This window comes from Spermophilus citellus, assembly GCF_964194105.1.
Source record: "Spermophilus citellus genome assembly, chromosome: 13".
In the NCBI taxonomy this organism is placed as follows: Eukaryota; Metazoa; Chordata; class Mammalia; order Rodentia; family Sciuridae; genus Spermophilus; species Spermophilus citellus.
The window spans coordinates 86,914,890-86,922,804 of record NC_138193.1 but is presented as its reverse complement, the minus strand read 5'-3'; the positions used below and the strand labels follow the sequence as shown (position 1 = coordinate 86,922,804).

The 7,915-nt window shown below is 41.2% G+C and overlaps 1 pseudogene across 1 annotated transcript; it reads right to left on the bottom strand.

The window, feature by feature from the left end:
• Positions 1-1,359: 1,359 nt before the first annotated feature.
• LOC308632994 (BBSome-interacting protein 1-like) lies at positions 1,360-1,573 on the bottom strand (annotated as a pseudogene). Its single transcript has one exon. The product of its transcript is annotated as a BBSome-interacting protein 1-like (transcript).
• Between the last annotated feature and the right edge of the window lie 6,342 nt (positions 1,574-7,915).

Sequence of the window (7,915 nt, the reverse complement as noted above, 5' to 3'; positions counted from 1 at the left end):
AACAATAGGTATTTAGCTGAATCAGGCATACTATTTTCCTATAAGCCATCCACAGAATGAAACTCAGTTTTCTTCTTGGTGGGCAGTTTTCCACACACATCCTAGTCAGTGTGACAGGGAAGCAATGGGGTTGCAGTGTAATAAAGGAGGTGGAACAGAGCCCGGACTCGGGGGACAACCTGGGCATCAGGCTCAGGTCTACCATTTATTGGCTCAATGGATTTAGAAGTCTCTTCTTCACCTATTAACAATAGAACATTATGATTCATAGGGGGAACTGCTCTGTGAGGGGGAGAACTCAATGTGGCCCCGTCTCTAGCCCTCTGGGTTCTGCTCCTGCTGGTTAAGCTCTCTAGGATGAGATCCTGCTCTCTATAGCAGTTTCCCTGGCAGCTCTTCTCCCCTGTTCCCTTGGGTGAGTTGGCCCACAGTTCCCACCTCCCTTACAGCTTATTGTGGGCCTGGGGCTAATGGGAAGTGAACGTAAATGACATGTTCAACTTCTGGGTCATGTCCTTAAGACAGAAGTTGATGGTTTTTCCAATTCATATCTATTTCCTTTCCCACATCTAGATGGCGGACCTGATGCTGGAGAGCTAAACTTATTAATTTGGATAAAAACATCATTTCAGAGGATGGTAGATCAACAAAACAGAGGAAACCTGGCTACTGGACAACCTAGGAACACAGAATCATGACTCACGTCTATGACAAGTCTTCATCTGAAGTGTATGTGTGTTTTTTTTTTAATCTTCAAATTCTGGTATTTAATAAACATGTAAAGATCCTCTGAATATAAAAGTTATAATTAGTCACTTATGCCTGTAAGTATAAAACTGATAGCAGTAGAAATGAAGAACAATTTGCAATCCTAACAACATGAGTAAAAGGAAAATTCTGTAAGATTTGATTTAAAGTTTTAACTGCTTGTGGTCAACACAAACCACTGTTTTTTTGTTTGTTTGTTTTTGGGTAGTGGGAGTTAAACTCAGGGGCACTCGACCACTGAGCCACATCCCCAGTCCTATTTTTTTTTTTTTTGTATTTTATTTAGAGACAGGGTCTCACTGAGTTGTTTAGAGCCTCACTTTTTGCTGAGGCTGGCTTTGAACTTGGGATTCTCCTGTCTCAGCCTCCCAAACTGCTGGGATTACAGGTGTGTGCCACCGCACCTGGCAGTACAAACCACTGTTTAAATTCACAAGTTTTACCAATCTTGGGGATTTTATTTTCATTTATATGAATTATGAATTTTACTAGTGTTATTAAATACTACTTTCAGCATACAGCTGCAGAAGATTTTTTTAGTTATCAAGTGGTAGGTAGATAAGGTAGGGTGTTCCCTATGGTAAGTTCTGATCAATGGGTTATTTGCTGCTGTGTTCTTTTTCTGACATTTCTCGATGGTGAATTGTATCCTGTGCTGCTTGCTGCATTTTCTCCAGTTTTTCCAGAGTCAAAGATTTTAAGGGTAAAAGTTGGGTTTACACAGCACCATTGTGATTACGAATTCCCCAGACAACTGCCCTTGGTTTGAAAGAACTTTCTGGAACATTGACTTCACTTCTGCCATATCTGAATTGTTGCATACATTAATTTTTCCCCCTGCAAGTTCTGGTCATTTTCTTGCTGTTTTAGCATCTAATCTGGTAATATCAAGATGTCAGAGTTCTTGACTAAAGTCTACGGAAGGAACTACATAATGTCATAATCTTGTAAAGAAGCATCCCTTCCAGACCAATCAGCTGTTGCCCAGGGTAACACTGAGATCAGGCAAAGGAAAAATCTGTATCATGCTGGAGACAGGAAGTCAGGAAGCTCTCTGGACTCTATATATCCTGTCTAGTTTACTTGCTGGATCAAAATTTACTCTTTAGCTTTTTAAATCAAATTTCCATAAATACATATTGTGCCTTTCTTCTTCCTTCTCACTCTCTTTTCCACATCTTTACCTTTCTTTCATTTTTCTCCCCAACTCTAAGAGCATAGTCTTTTACTCCGTTTACCTTTCTCTAAACCAATTCTAGCCTGTTAAGAAGCTAACTCCTGGTTATGCCTCATTTCCTTGCTGTAATCATTCGTTTATCAGTTAACATAATAGCTCACATTATTGAACACTTACATGTACCACATCCTCTACGACACTGCTGAGATGACATGAATGATGTAAGGTAACTTCCTAACAGACCTATGAAACTGGTGTTACTTCATTACCAATTGGCCGATGAGGCTTGTAGGGTCAAAGTAACTAACTGGAATTTGCAAAGCCCTTGAAGGAGCTGGTATCAGAATGCAGGCCGGACAGCTCAGACTAGTGAGAACAGCAGCTATTGAGAGACCTCAGAAGTCCCAGATTTAGTTGTTAGTGCTGGTATATTTTCTTTTCTTTCTTTTTGGTTTTGCCCACCCCCTCCCCTGCCTCGGGCCTCTGGATTGAACCCAGGGTGCTTAACCATTGAGCCTCATCTCCAGCCCTCTTTGGCTTTTTTATTTTGAGACAGGGTCTCACTTAGTTGCTTAGGACCTCACTAAGTTGCTGAGGCTGGCTTTGAACTTGTGATCCTCCTGCTTCAGCCTCCCGAGAGGCTGAGTTTACAGGCATGAGCCACCACACCCAGTGCTGGTATGTTTTCTGATGCTTCTTTACTTGCTACAGAACAAGAATACCAGCCCTTTCACTGGGGAGGGGGAACTTACCTTCTGAAGAGAAAGATTTTTATGACCACAAGGGAAAGAAGTTTTTTGGTTTCTAGAATATTTTATTTAATAACAACATTTTGACCAAACACTACATTGAATGTTTACACTAATTGTAAGACTCATTTAATTTCACAAATGTAACATGTGGAAACATATATATCTTAGGATTGAGGAAATCTTATATATATGTCAACAGAAAGTAGTTTATGAGCAGGGTGTGGATGTGGGAGAGTAGATTTTTGTCTTTATTTTACAAGAGGAAAGAACTAATAAAAGAGGGTCCCTAGCTAGGAACAAATATCTGAATATAATCAAATTTGTAAATATTTTTGGTACTGAGGATTGAACCCAGAGGTGCTTTACCACTGAGCTATATTTCCAGCCATTTTTAAAATTTGAAGACAGGTTCTAAGTTGCTTAGGTCCTCACTAAGTTTCTGAGGTTGACCTCAAACATGTGAGCTGAGTTGCTGGGATTACAAGTGGTGTACCACCGTGCCTGGCTGTGAATATTTATTTTTAAAAAATTGACTTGTGAAAAGGTAAAATCAGAATAGCTGAGTATCTTAATATTTGTATATTCCACTCCCTCTTGAAGGCCTTATTGTCTTATACAATAATGAGTTGATGTTCACTGTGGTTGGGAAGGTGTTATAAGAATCTCCCTCTCAGAAAAGAAAGGAATAGGACTGGTCTCCTGCAATTTGGCTCAGTGGGATTATCCAATTCAACACAAAGAGTCTTTGTTTTCCTCTAGCATAGAATTTAAGACATTGATTCAGACATGATTATTGTTTGCTTGCTTCTTGGGTGAGAGAAATATTTAAAAAGACAATGGTCTGGATCCTGTTCTGACAGCAATACTGTGATTATAAGAGGATTTAGGGGCCTCTTTGGGATGGGTAATGTGACCTCAATTCTTGTTTGTCTCCCCAGGGTTGGGTCATTCTGTCAATTGGCAATTCCACATACTCAACTCTGAATTGTCTGGCATGAATGATGAAGGCAAAGGGCAGGAAAGTAGATATATTAGCACTGCCCACCTACAAGCACAGGTGGGCCTCATGTTATGTGAAATCCCACCCTCCCCTTCAGCACCTGTCTTATCCACGGTAAGGATAAATGGCCTAGACTTTCTAGACTTTGTTTCCTTGTCACTAGATGGAGTCCAAAGAGATCCTCAAAAGAGAAAAGGGGATCTCAACTCTTTCATCCCTCTGGGAGATTCTTGACCTACATCACAGAAAGATATGTCAAAGGAATCACAAGTGGAGGGCTGGGGTTTTGGCTCAGTGATAGAGCGCTTGCCTCACCATGCATAAGGCACTGGGATCGATCCTCACCACCACCTAAAAATAAATAAATAAAATAAAGATATTGTGTCCATCTATAACTAAAAAAAAAATTGAAAAAAAATGCACAAGTGGAGATTTATTTAGGACAGCAAGATTTATTCAGGAAAACAAATACTAGAGCAGGATATGCACTCAAAGGTAGAGGGGTACAGGAAATGGAGATTCAGACATGCTTTGGGGGTCTCAATCTTTTTTTTAAAGGAAACTATGTAAATGGGGACCATGAGAAGCATACAGGTAGCATCAGCCTAATGAACTTGATTCTTTTGATGGTGGAGCACAGAGCAGGCCACAAAGATCTGGTCCTTTTTAGAATCTTCAGGTTGATATTAACTAGTCGATAGCTGCTGCTGCTATCATCTAGTCAATTAGATTGCTCCCATATCATGGATCTTTAACAACATTTCTCTCTAGGCTTCTTTTACTTAGTCTATAAATACATTTTGTAAGCAAATGAGATACTCTACAATTTTATTGGATGTTTTAAGAATTTAGGCCTAGATAAACAAACAAACAAACAAACAACAACAACAACAACAAAACAGGCCTGGGGGGTTGAAGGGAAGGGTGTTCATGGAGTTTTTAGATTGGAAGTTAGAGTCTCTCATTCCCAGTTCGTCTCCTTCTACCTATTCTATTTCTTCTATTCCACCTCAGCCTGACTGCTCTGGGATACAGCTGCAAAGGAGGCTTATTTAAATGTCCCTCCTTTGCATTAAGATCTTTCCTGCTTACCTTCTCTTTTTCTTGGCTACAGGCTTATTATCCACCTTCTCATGAGAAAACAGATGGGAAAAAAAAAAAAAGTCTAGTGTGATTGAAATGAAGTCGGCTTAGTAAAGCCGGGTCAAATAGCACAGGGTTTCTGTGAGACAGCCAGCCTCACTGCCTGTGGTTTGGACAGTAGTGTCAACCCCCCTGACTATGGCCCTCGCTATGCAGCAGCGTTCCTTCTGGATGAAGTTGTGCTTTTTCTTTTCTTTAGCAAGAGATGAGCTTTTTTCCAGTGTAGCTCAAGAGTGAGGTTTACCTTGGAATTCCTCAGACAGGGAGAGACTGAAATCTTTTTCTTTTGGGGATTTACTAAAGATTGGCCCACCAGGCATGTGATGCTGTGAGACAGTGGAGGCGGAAGCATTTGAGGTCCAGGGTGGCTTGTCTGGTATGCTACTTTGGCCTTCGTAAGGAAGGAGAAATTCCTTTTCCTTCCCCATCCTGTGTTCCTGGCTGAGGTCCCTAGGACAAAAGACAGCTTAACCAGAGAAACTATATTAAAATTTTACATGATATAGACTTCATCAAGAACTGAAGCCTCCCAAAGAAACAGTTAAACTTGAATATTTTTATGTTATTTGATGAATATTGGACAATTATGGAGAAATGTAATTGTACAAAGGGGTGTGATCCAAGAGGAATACATTTAGGGGAACTTAGCCAGGCCTATAGTTCTGATTCTTTCCTTTGACCCTGTGTCTTCAGGGATAAGAATATTCCTTTCTTCTGGGCATAGGGAGGGCACCTCACTAAGAAGGGTCTTATGATTTATTTTAGTGGAAGGTCAGAAAATCCTTCCTAGATCTTATGATCTTATGCCTTGGGGGAAAAGGGTAAAGACATGGAAAGGTGAGAGAGACCTTCCTGCATCTGCTGTTTTCTCAAATGCCAAGTTGACCTCTTTGGGGGTAGTATGTTTTGAAATCCATGGACCTCCTTGACTGAGGGTGATGGAGGACTGCTCCATTCCGAAGCCCAGCAGCTAGCAGAGCAGGGTCCGAACCACCTCCCACTGTCCCTGCTGCTGAAACAATGCCCACTGCTCTTGACTACTCTGTGGTCTTCTGCAGGGAAGACTCAGCCACTTCCAAAACCCTGGGCCCCTCCTCTTTGAGAAGGTGTCCTTTGGTGTCCAGCTGTGAGGGATCATTGCTGCCTCATGTCAGATAATGAAAGAGCTTTTCCCTCCAGTATCCTCCAGACCAGCTGCTTTTTCTCTGAGGTGAGCATGGAAGAACTTCTATATATTTGTTATGAGATTTCTGGTGCCCTATAGTCATTTCAGAAGATGGACTTTGGTTAGCTTCTGTGTCTCTGCATGATGCAACAAGAACTTCTAGTCACTGGTATTCGTCTGCTAGCAAATCAGGACAAGACCAGGAATGCACTGCCCCCAAAGGACCTTTTGGGAGAGGTGCTGGAGACTTGGAGGAGGATCAACTGGACTTCTCAATTGGGGAGCTTGAACATTTGCATTCTGAGACTGGGGTAAAGCAGGTTTAGTTGCCTCCTCCCCTCAGTTATGCAGAAGAACAGCCTTTACACCTGCTATTTGTGAGTCCCTCCATTTGACACTCAAAAGAACCAGTGCCACCTTGAAAAATCTGACTCAAGAGTCTCTCCCACATGCCCAAACACCCTCTGCCCAATTCTTTGATCAAATCACCTTAGCTTCCTCCACCTGGTCTCCACTGAATCTCCACTTTTCTTGCCCTAAACCTTGTGGCCAAATGTTCCTTGCCTCAAAACATGATTGTGGAATCTATAAATGTATGTGTTCCCCTAAAATTCATATGTTGAAATCTTAACCCCCAAAGTGATATTAAAAAGTTGGGGTCTTTGGGAGGTGATGAACTCAGGAGAGTAGGGCCTTAAGGACTGGAGCTAGTGTCCTTATGTAAGAGAATCCTTCGCCTCTTCTACTAGGATATAAGTCATCTTAGAAATCAGAAAGTTAGCTTTCATCAGGCACTGAATCTGCCTAATGCTTTGTTGTTGGACTTCTCAACCTCGAGCTGTGAGAAATATTTATCATTTACAACACCTAGTTTATGATATTTCTTTACTATCGAATAGTGTTTTAACTGATAAATATTTAAGGAAAGTCTAATGAACATAATGGGGTTTCTTTTGCTATGAAAATATTTATTGTGGAAAAAATGATGAGTGAGAATGATCCCTTAAAGATTATGGCTGTCTTAAAGAAAGAAAGAAATATTAAATAGAATGAAAGTTCAATCCAGAGATGGTTTCTTTAGCAGACAGGTCAAGGGGATGCACAAAGCCCAAATATTAAGAAGATACTAGAAAAGTTGATTTAGGGCTGCTGGTGGGTATGCGAAAGGGCTCTGGATCTGTGTAGATCTGAGTGCTAGCGACCAATATGACATACTTTAATATAGTTTATGCATCAATATTTCTCATAATTGATGGTAGTTGTACAAATGAACCACATAGGCTGGACTTGGAGACTTGGATTTGGCTGGGGTTGGGGATGTGGTGAGTGTTGCAGAGGCCATCAGAGCTTCCTTCACCTGGTATTGACAAAAACAGCTCCAATTATCACCTCTTCTCTGAAAGACTTCATGGCTTCCTGGGCTCAGAAACAAGGTCTTTAGCATTGTGTATTTTTCTCCAGTCATTTGTGGATATATTTTACTTTTCTTTAGACTATACTTCGGTGAAGGTCTATCTAAATATTTGGGGTATTCCAGGTTTTGTGTTACCCGTGGTATCTCAATAGACCCCTCATTTTCCCTCTCCTCCCTTTGCGTCATCCCTTTCTCTTCTTACCTAGTGGACAGTATATACTGACAGAGCTTCTTGAATTTTGAATGGCAAAGGAACGGTCTAGGGATACGGATAGACCGCAGACCCTGGTTCAGTGGGCTTGCATTTCTGTCCAGTTCCGAGGCGATGAGATGTTGCTGATCCTGAGACTTTGTGGCTTAGGATGCAGAAAGATGATACTCATCCCAGGCTTCTGAGTTTGGTTCTTGGCTCCGAATTATTTCTTCACACTTGATTTTAGCCTAAAGGCCGAGAAATGATCCGAATTCTTTCTCTTACAAGATGTGTGATTGTGTG